The 11,498-nt window shown below is 43.1% G+C and overlaps 1 pseudogene; it reads left to right on the plus strand.

The window, feature by feature from the left end:
• The first annotated feature begins 4,652 nt into the window (after window positions 1–4,652).
• Window positions 4,653–9,178, plus strand: LOC123172477 (wall-associated receptor kinase-like 3; annotated as a pseudogene).
• The last annotated feature ends 2,320 nt before the right edge of the window (window positions 9,179–11,498 follow it).

An 11,498-nucleotide genomic window follows, 5' to 3' on the forward strand; every position in this document is an offset into this window, starting at 1 on the left:
GATAGCGCATTTAGCTTTCCTAGTGACTCGAGTACCAACAAAGGGAGTAGTACATAGATCACCGGCAAGATGCCCATGATCTTCCGGCACGCCTTGCACAGCTCCCAACTTTGCTAGAGAAATTCAGGTCAAGCAGCAGTGCAGCTTTGCAAGTGTGTGGATTTTTACGCGGGGAGGGAGGGGAGGGGGGGGGGTTGTTAATAGTGTCTATGCATGTCTGACCATGAAAGTGAGGTCGCCATGACCACAATAAATTATGCTGCTACTTTTCTTGTGGCTATGCTGCAGCGTGATCTTGTGAGCCAGTCAATACCTTTTCGTGCACGTAATTCTAGCCCATCGAAGAGGGTGCTAAGAAGTCTTTGCATGTCCGACTGAAAGCTGCCCCCGATAAATCATATCACCACATATTTTACTAAGAAAACTCACGCCAAACTTTCGTGTGGTGACACTAGACCCAAGTAAGAAGACATGGTGAAGAACAGGACAAGTAAGCACCTGGACTCCAGAGTATGTTGATGTGGTTTATTTGGGCACATTCGACTACTTTCTTGTGGTCATGCTGGCACACAGCAACCTCGCAGGTCAGTCAATTCCTGCTTTCTTCTGGCAGGATATTCTAGCCCATGTAAGGGCGTGTTGAAAAGTCTTTGTAAAATGGCTCATTTCTGTTCAGAATAAACCGCATTGCAGTATCTGGCTTGCGGTTTTTGCTCCAAAGATAGACATTGAATGCCTATCGATAGTGAGAGCCGGATGCCAATCTTCAGTGCCACCCAGTGAAGATAAGCAAACCGGTCGTTTCCAACCGAGCTGACTACAGTAACTGAATTCCGTTCCCCAATTTAAGATGGTGTTTGCTTAAGCTGCAATCGAGGGCAGACTAGTAAAGTGAATATTGTGCACAGAGTAAATCACCATGACCACATGCAAACTGATGGGAATATTGTGCACCCAAAATTACCGCATTAAACCCATTAAGAGTCACCAGAAGGGCCTGCATTGTGGTGCTGCCAATTTGCCCCAGTTGGGCCTCCACGAGGGAAACGTCAGAATCCTACGTTTCTCTCAGCCTGGCCAGGCTGAGGACCCTTACGGGGCTAGATTTTGCATTGTAGGTGTGACCTACGTGCGACCCAAGCAACCAAAGTTGACGTTTTGGGCGAACCAACCTATGACAGTGGTATCCCCAGCCCATCAGGGTTCAAATCCTGGTGCTCACATTTATTGCTAGATTTATTTTAGGATTTCTGGCAATACACTTTCAGTGGGAGGAGACGTTCTCATCGACTACGAGGCGCCTACGGTGACTTTGTAAAATTTCAAGATGATATTTCGGCTCAGTCTCATGGAGGTGCTCATAGGGGTAGGGTGTGCATCTGTGCGTTCATAGGGGCGAGTGTATGCACGTATATATGAGCGCTTGCGTCTGTACTATGTTCAAAAAAAGTTGATGCTTTGGTGTCTCGTAAATATAAATATGGAATGTTTTTTAGTGTGAAGGCCATAGAGATGGATAGGGTGTACATGCTTATGTTTATAGGGATGAGTGTAGATACGTGTTTGTGAGAGTGTATCTTATACTATGTTTGTCAAAAAATTGCTTCAAACAATCATCTTTTCTTTTTGAAAGTATGCTTGTATTCAAATCACGAAATAATAGTCTTTAACCCATACAAGCACATTCTAACACACACACTAAACCAGAATAACAAAGAGCATCCTAACACTACCTGTAAACACGAAGATCTCCGAAACCCTGTGTATCATCCCTAACCTTGCGAGAAGACCCATGCAACACAAGAATCTGTAACAAGACCCAAACAGATCATCATCTTCAACAACGGCATAATCGCTGCCATGCCGCTTCCCCTTTTCTTCGCCTTGGCACCGAAAAGACAAGGAAACACATGTGCATCCAACACACCTGCATCAGTCTTCGCCATCCATGGCTTTGAGTACCACTATATATGTGACCCTTCCAGAAGGAAGAGAACTAAAATCTGGCTCCGTCGCTGCGGCCGGGCCAACCGCCCGGGCAAAGCAGAATATCCGTCCAGCAACAACATAAAGAAAGAGGAAGAACAGCAGCAAAAATATCATACCGGCAAAGAGGAAGAAGAAACTATGTCTACATAGAACCACCACCCATCTAAGGTCCAACCCGGACAGTGTCGGTCTCTCCAGACATTGTAGCCCATGACCTTGACGAGATCAGGGGATCCCTCACCCTGTTGGCTCCTAGACGAAGGCAAGAGCCCCGCCTAACTGTGTACGAAGCCTGGGGAGACTTATTCACAGGCGCCGCAATGGCCTCAACAGCGTCTCCCTCAACCCTTAACCCTACTAAGAACCCAACCAACACCCAGATCCAAGGTTCCCCGACCCTCCACCTGCCGCCAGAGCGGCTAGCCGAGGGAGAGGGAATCAGCGGCGGCGCCGGTGGATCACAAAGGGACCCTCTCTTGTTGGCCTGGCGAAATCTAACCACTCGCGAGATCCATTTAGGTTACTGTCTACTTTTGGTGTATATGTCATCTTTTTGTTTTTTTATTGTTTATTTGATGCTCAACGATGCAATATGGATCGGACGGGGCATGGAAACTAAAAAAATGTTGTTTGGTAGTGAAGTTATAGAACTTTTTTAGGGGAAAACGATTTTTTAGAAACACTTTTGAGACTTTGATAAAGAGGATTCAATCGGATTGAAGCAACGATATTGTCGCCCTTTCACCCGCACAAACACTACCAATAAGTCAGGACAAGAACGCTCGAGTATGGGCCGCATTATGGGCTTGGGCCGTCTTTCCATTTTCTTTCCTTCATTTCCCCAGGCAAAAAACGAGGGCCCAACCCAATGCGTGGTGCGACCACATTCCTATCTGTGCTCGTCCACCCCTCAACAACAACAGCAACAACAACAACAATAACAACAACAACAACAACAAAGCCTTTAGTCCCAAACAAGTTGGGGTAGGCTAGAGGTGAAACCCATAAGATCTCGCAACCAGGTCATGGCTCTAGCACATGGATAGCAAGCTTCCACGCACCCCTGTCCATAGCTAGCTCTTTAATGATACTCCAATCCTTCAGATCTCTCTTAACGGATTCCCCCCATGTCAAATTCGGTCTACCCCGCTCTCTCTTGACATTTACTGTTAGTAGCTGTCAGTTAGCTTATCTTCTACTAGGCGGGGCTGAAGATTGCCAGACGGCTGCCAGGGTTGATGGGGATGTCATCCACAACCGATTGCGCGGTACGGTTCCACATTGACATGAGTTTCTTTGCAGATTGACTTCTGTATATCTAACCTCTCTCCAGCGGCCAGAATTTTTACTCCGATATGCCCTTGGTTCCAGGTGCAGCCTGAGCAAAGAGCAGCTGAAATTGGGGATGATTTCAGGTACTGTTACTAGCTGTAAGTAAGTAAGTTATCTTATCTTCAACTAGGCGAGACTGAAGATTGCCCGACGGCTGCCAGGGTTGATGGGGACGGCATCCACAATCGATTGCGCGGTACGGTTTCACATTCACATGAGTTTCTTTGCAGATTGCTGGCCTTCTCACTAGCTCATATGTTACCATCAATTTGCACGGCAAGAGCTTTCAGTAGTAACTATTTTCGCATGAATCCCCTTCCCCTGTCATGTTAGCAATTCTTTTCTCTGTGCAGCATGAACCACAAGACTAATATTGCGATGTGATCCACTGTGGGTAGAAATCAGCCGGCCCGCCAAGACTTGTCAATGCCCTCTTTGATGGGCTAGAATATCCTGCACAAGCCGGCATGAATTGACTGACTTGCGAGGTCGCAGGTCGACCCCATTAAAAGTAGCCATGTATAATAATATGACAATGTCCATGTCGGCCTCACTACACTTATCAAATCAACAACAGCTACAGGCGTGGAATCCGTGTACAGGTGCGCATGTCTTGTTAATTTCCACTTGAGTCTGCATCTCTAACTACTTGCCAGCGGTCACAATATTTTGCTTCTGTATGCACATGGGTGCAGCTTGAACAAACAACAGCTAAAATTGGGGATGAATTCAGATACTGTTAGTAGCTGTTAGTAAGCTTATCTTCCACTAGAAAGGACTTAAGATTGCAAACAGCTGCTATGGTTGATGAGGACAGCATCCACAATCAATTGCGCGAGACCCTACTCGTCAGTTTTCTGCGCAGATTGTTGTTGCTTTGCCTGCTCATATGTTGGCCTCAATTTACACGGCAAGGGTTTTCAGCTGTGCCTTTCTCCATTAAGTTTGGCATGAATTTCCTGTCATGATAGCAATTCTTCTCTCCGTGCAGCATATGAACCACAAGCCAAATATTGCGATGTGATTCATTGTGGGTAGAAATCCGCCATCTGGCAAAGACTTGTCAATATAATGCCCCCTTTGATGGGCTTGAATAACTTAACCTGCACAAGACGGTAGGCATTGACTCGACTTGGAGAGGTTGCCGGTCGACCACATGAAAAGTAGCCCTCTATGTATTCTATAATGTGGCCATCTCGGTCTCACTCGATCAGTCACTCATCAAATCAACCACAGCCACAGGCACCGGAGTTCAGTCCAGGATGGGTTCTTCTTATGGCCATTCACTGTGTCTTCTTCGATTGGATAACATATATACATCGTCGCTCTGGTGCCTGACTTGGATTTCTTGAGTGAAAGTTGAGGGGCCACACAAGGTGTATAGATAGATCATGGCCGCCTTGCTGCCAATGATGTATGCATCACTCTTTCTGCCAGCATCCGTGGCTGTAGCCAGCCACGATCCTGAAGGGAGTTGGGCACATCCAGGTGCCACTCTTGAAGGTTGCCCAACGAGCTGCGGCAATCTGAGCGTCGACTACCCCTTCGGCATCGGATCCAGGTGCTCCCGTGGTCCAGATTTTAATCTCACTTGCAACGACACCACTAAGCCCCCCACGCTCTTCCTGAGCGACGGCATCAGCGAGGTGCTCGATGACCTTGCCGTTAGCTATCAGGATGATGGCAATCTTCATCTTGACAGAATCTTCAGTACCTCCTTCCGGCATACCATCCTCATGAAACCTGGTGTCCATGTCTATGACTGGTCTTTCAAACCGCCTGGGAGGTCCTTTGAGTACATCGGGCAAACAGCTCTAAACATCACCGGCTGTGACCTGGACGTGTATTGGGTCAATGACAATGCCGGCACTACCACACGGGCCTGCAGAACTGTGTGCCCAGACCAAGGGATCACAGAGACGGTGGCTAGGCACCATTGTAACGGCACCGGCTGTTGTAGTTTTAATGTTGGTGCCCTTGACAATGGTGCTTTTCACCTTAAATTTGTCCAGGGGCACAAAAAAATCAACAACGGTGCAGGGTCTAAGTCTAACCGGACTGCTCCACTGTGGGATAGAATCAGTATAACAGATGATGGTGGTGTCATGATTTTGTGGCAAATAGTGGATCAACCCAACTGTGTTGCTGCCATGCGAGACAGGACAGCATACGCCTGTGTCAGCAAACACTCCGACTGCTACGATGTAGAAGGCTACATCTGCGTCTGCAACCCCGGCTATTCAGGCAACCCCTTCATTAAAGAAGGCTGCTCCAAAGACAAAGGTAACTACTGTCAATCAAGCGACTGGACACATACAACTTCGTTAGGTATTTTATAGGCGTTGAAACTTGAATATGTACTAACCTTCTACCACTCAAACTAGGGTATAATCCAATTCCGAGTAGGGTTGACTGTACTCGTCGGTGTGGTAACATTACTGTGGAATTCCCGTTTGGCTTAGAAGAGGGTTGCTTTGCCCGGGAAGAGTTTCACCTCAACTGCACAAATACAACGTCATCGACTGTTCTAATGCTGGAGGATTTTGAGGTGGCCGGCATGAATATTGAAAAAGGGACCTTTGAGTACAACGACCATAGCCCTGTAGAACAAATATCTGGAGGACGCATCCTTTTTGTGGGTTATGAGTTTTTATCCTCTCTGCAGTGGGTAGCTGCCAATCTAAGTTGCCTAGAAGCCCAACTTGATACATCTGGATATGCTTGTGTGAGTATCAACAGCAGGTGCGTGGGAGTAAATGCTACAATTGACTATAGATTTTCTGAAGCTACTAAAGAAGACACCTATGTCGGTTATCGTTGTAAATGCACTGACGGCTTCAAAGGAAACCCATACATCCAAAATGGCTGTCGAGGTACCCTCTATCTCTCACACACATGCATGCACGCATCGCACATAATGTATATAACCATTTCAATTTCATATGGCATCTACCTAGTAGATTGTTTCTGGCTTCCGTTGCACGCATGTCGTGCATACAAGATAACTTTCATTATCCATTAATTAGGATTTTCTTCGCCATTCCAAAGTGTAAAACACGTCTCAAGAGTCAAGTTTGACCAACACTTGTACCATTGGATTTGTATCTAGAAGTATTGTCCAATGGCATCACTTTGGTATTACTCCCTCCGTCCGGAAATACTTGTCATCAAAATGCATTTTGATGACAAGTATTTCCGGATGGAGGGAGTACATAAATCACATTATATTGGTTTAGTTATTTTTAGGTTGAAATCTTTGGATGTGTGGTCGCTTTACAGTTTGGAACAGAGGGAGTACCAATGTTACTACCTCCATCTTAAAATACTTGAAAACTACTCTGCCAAACATCTACTCCCCTCCGTTCCTAAATGTAAGTCTTTGTAGAGATTTCACTAGGTGGACTACATACGGAGCAAAATGAATGAAGCCACACTTAAAATGCATTTATATACATCCGTATGTAGTTCATAGTGAAATCTCTACAAAGACTTATATTTAGGAACAGAGGGAGTATATGTCTAGATGTTTATTGATAAAGCCTATATAGATTTTCTATGTACATCATGAAAACTAGTTTTACAATGTTTGTACTTACATATTTGTTCAAAGACGAACAGTGTTTGTACTTACATATTTATTGAAAGGCTAACAGTGAATGTTGCTCATCACTGGAGTACCTGGGTAATTTGAGTTTGCCCAAAAGATTAAGTAAGTGCAAAATTGGGAGAAGACGGGTCCCTAAATTTTTCATGAAGTATGCTTAGAAGTTAGAACCCCAACTTGGAAATTAATCTAGGCTAGCATATATCAGTGAAGCAAATTTATACTCTTACATGTAGGCTGGATGGCTGATCATTGGCTCTCAAGTGGGAGTCACAACATTTGATCTTGTAGAGACTTTTTGACGTGAGGTATATTTTAGTGCGTAAAACTTGTTGGAAATATTCCAAAATACCAAACACCCAAACTGCCGTTAGAGAAAATCAGAAGTACTACTAGATGCCATATTAAATCAGAACTTGGCATCGGGAGTTTCTGCTTCAAAGTATTTGTTCATTGAGAATGTCTTTGCTCTCTGGCCTGTTCATAGTATGTCATTTAATATGGCACGCATAATAATTTCTCATTAACTCCCACATTATGTGTTTTATTGTGAAATGAAGAGAGTAATTGTTAAATTTCTACAAAGAAGTTGCACAAACATATAAAAATATGTGTGCTCTTTTTGCTGGTGAATTGTCATTACATTGCGAAAATTACTACTCCACTTTCTATTTGCTTTATACCATCTATGTAGGTTACAGTCAATTGTATTTTGTGTTAATCGAGGCATGTACTCTGTGCTATGTTATTTAATTACTTCATTGACGCACAAGATCTTGTTAATTTCAGATATTAATGAATGCCTCCAACCAAACATCTGTAAAGCGAACTGCCATAATATTGAAGGAAGCTTCTATTGTACGGAGTGTCCTCGCGGTACCGAGTATGATCTGGACAAAATGCAGTGTACAACAACAAAACAACAAATTCTGCTTTCAGGTAAGACTAAATTGTTGTTATATTTGATAAAAAGTATAAAAAGAAACTTAAAAGAGCTTCATGGCTTCAGGTATTATTATTGGGTTGTGTGCTGGCTTCGGCATTCTAGCTCTGAGTTTTAGTGCAACATTTCTCATTCGTAGATGGAATAGAAATGTTCAACGGCAACTACGGAAGAATTGATTCCAGAGGAACCATGGTCTTCTCCTTGAAACGTTGATATCATCTGATGAAAGTGCAAATGACAAAGCAAAGATTTTCTCGTTACAAGAGCTAGAAAAAGCAATAGACAACTTTGATAGGGCACGCATCATTGGGAGTGGGGGCCATGGCACGGTTTATAAAGGCATATTATCTGATCAACGTGTGGTTGCAATAAAAAGGCCTAAGGTCATTGAGCAGGCAGGGATCACTCAATTCATCAATGAGGTCGCAATCCTCTCGCAAATAAACCATAGAAACATTGTAAAGCTCTTTGGCTGTTGTCTAGAAACTGAGGTTCCACTGCTCGTCTATGAACATATGTCTGGTGGCTCACTGTCTCAATTCCTCCATGCGGACTCAAGCAATAGTTTTTCTTTGTCCTGGGATGATTACTTAAGGATTTCCATGGAAACAGCAGGAGCACTATCTTATCTCCACTCCGCGGCTTCAATGTCAATCTTCCATTGTGACGTGAAATCGTCAAATATACTCCTGGACGGGAAATACACAGCTAAAGTTTCAGATTTTGGTGCTTCTAGATTGGTTCCAATCAACCAAACGCACATTGTTACGAATGTGCAAGGTACATTTGGGTACTTAGATCCAGAGTATTTTCATACCAGACAGTTAAATGAGAAGAGTGATGTGTATAGTTTTGGTGTGGTACTAGTGGAGTTGCTTGTTCGAATGAAGCCTATCATCACAAGTGAATCAGGCACAATGCAGAATTTATCAAACTACTTCCTAAGGGAGTTGAGCGAGGGAGGGATCGCCGATATACTGAATTCTCAAGTCCTTGAGGAAGCAACTGAGGAAGAGATTATCAATGTCGCCACTCTCGCGGAACGGTGCTTAAGACTGCATGGTGAAGAAAGACCCACCATGAAACAAGTTGAGGTTGAGTTGCAGACTTTACGAACAACTAGAGCAAGCTCATGTCAAGATCCAAGCAATGAAGAACAAACACAGCCAACCTTGTTAACTCAAGGAGCTGAAGTTGATTTCCAGTCGCCAGCCACGGAATTGGGTTGCAGAGTCAACTTAGAGTCGAGCCAAGGGTGCTATGACTTGCAGCAAGAGTTCATGGAATCAGCTAGTCTACCGCGCTAGATGCGTTTAGTGAAATTTACATGGCTTATTTGTTATATATTTCCTTTCGTGAACTCACGACTGGGATTGAAATTTAACTAATCATCGATAGTGTAATATTTTTGAACAAAATAGTACTCCCTCCGATCCATATTAATTGACGCTGCTTTAGTACAACTTACTTTCTACTAAATTGTACTAAAGCAACGTCAATTAATATTGATTGAAGGGAGTACAATATACTTGTCTGGTACTGTGCAAGGTAGGGTGTTGAGTTTATGTCCAGGTAATTAAATTAATGAATTGTACTACAAAATAGTACTACTACAAAGTATTGTGATCGTAAGCTTTGGAATGGAACAAGATCACCTTTGTATTCCGTCATGCATTTCTAATTGACATGTCAGTATGAATTATTACACGGCAAAACATTCATCCTGTTATTTGTTATTTAGCTTGGTCATGAACGGATATTGCACCCGGGTTCGGAACTGAGAAATTTGTGACCAAGGGAAATGATGTGCTCACCGTTTTTTGCACCCTGAAAAAAAAGGCAATATGGATCTTTATTTCTTCAATTAATGCTCCAATTCTCTCTCTCTCTCTAATAACACACACCGAACTGCCTGTCATTTGTGCTAGGAGAGAACGCCAAGATGCCAAAAACGATAAATCCGCGCCAACATGTGTTGTCGAACATATGATCAATATTACAGGCCAGCAACTCACTTGACACTTCCAGATAATAATCAGTTTGCATAAACAAAGTACAGAAGAAGCAACAAGCCAAGAAGAACACATGAAAACGTACAAGGAAATCCCATTACAATAGGAAACTTGTACCATTACAATACCTGTAACCCTACCTAGTAGGGGGAACAAGCTATGTTTTATTGACTGCCTATAATACAATCCCAGTCGACAGAGTTTACGAAAGAAAATATCATCATCTACTACAAAAATTCAATAAACACATGTAGCATGGTCGACAAGCAGATGCCACGAACTCTAACATGTACGTAAGTTATATAATTCTTGGAAAAGAGAACATGTAAGCCATAGTATCATTGGTTGTCTCTTGACCGTAACTTGATTCTGTCACCCAAATGCATCGTAGACGACTGGAGAGCAACTCTAGCTCTTCGAGTTTGTAATCTTGACTGCATTTGTTCTTCATTTATTGGATCCACTTGGCATAACTTCGTCCTTTTGGTTCGTAGAATCTGCAATTTCACCTCAACTTGTTTCATGGTGGGTCTTTCTGCACCGCGCAGTCTTAAGCATGCCTCAGCAATACTGGCAACATTGTTGATCTCTTCCTCACTTGCTTCCTCGAGGATCTGAGAGTTGACAATACCTGTTATCCTTCCCTCACGAAACTCCTGGAGGAAGTAGCTTGACAAGTTCTGTATGGTGCCTGATGTGCTCGTGAAAATAGGTTTCATTCTAAGAAGCAACTCCACAAGTACCACACCAAAACTGTACACGTCGCTCTTCCTGTTCAGCTGTCTGGTATGGAAATACTCTGGATCTAAGTACCCAAATGTACCTTGCACATTGGTAACAATGTGTGTTTGATCAATTGGAACCAGTCTAGAAGCACCAAAATCTGAAACTTTAGCTGTGTAGTTCTCGTCCAGGAGAATATTTGAGGACTTCACATCACGATGGAAGATTGATATTGAAGCTGAAGAGTGGAGATATGATAGAGCTCCTGCTGTTTCCAGGGCAATCCTCAAGTAATCACTCCAAAACAAAGAAAAACCATCACTTGAATCAGCATGAAGAACTTGAGATAATGAGCCACTGGATACAAAGTCATACACCAAGAGTGGAACCTCCGTTTCAAGACAACATCCAAAGAGCTTTACAATATTTCTGTGATTTATCTGAGACAGGACTGCAACCTCATTGATGAATTGACTAATCTCACACTGCTTGATGACCTTAGACTTTTTTATTGCAACAACAGACTGATCAGATAATATGCCTTTATAAACCATGCCATGCCCCCCAGAGCCGATGATAAGTGTAGGATCGAAGTTATTTGTTGCTTTTTCTAGATCTTCTAACGAGAAAATCTTTGTTTTGTCATTTGCACTTTCATCAGATGATATCAACGTTTCTAGGAGAAGACCTTGGTTCTTCCGAAAATACTTCTTCCGTAGTTGCTGTTGAACATTTATTTTCCATCTACGAATTAAAAATACTGCACTAAAACTCAGAGCTAGAATGCCAAAGCCACCAGACAACCCAATGAAAATACCTGAAGGGATTATGCTCTTTAAGTTTCCTTTTATCCATTTTAACAAATAAATATAACAACAGTTTAGTTTTACCT

This window comes from Triticum aestivum, unplaced genomic scaffold (genome assembly GCF_018294505.1).
Source record: "Triticum aestivum cultivar Chinese Spring unplaced genomic scaffold, IWGSC CS RefSeq v2.1 scaffold125611, whole genome shotgun sequence".
Taxonomy (NCBI): domain Eukaryota; kingdom Viridiplantae; phylum Streptophyta; class Magnoliopsida; order Poales; family Poaceae; genus Triticum; species Triticum aestivum.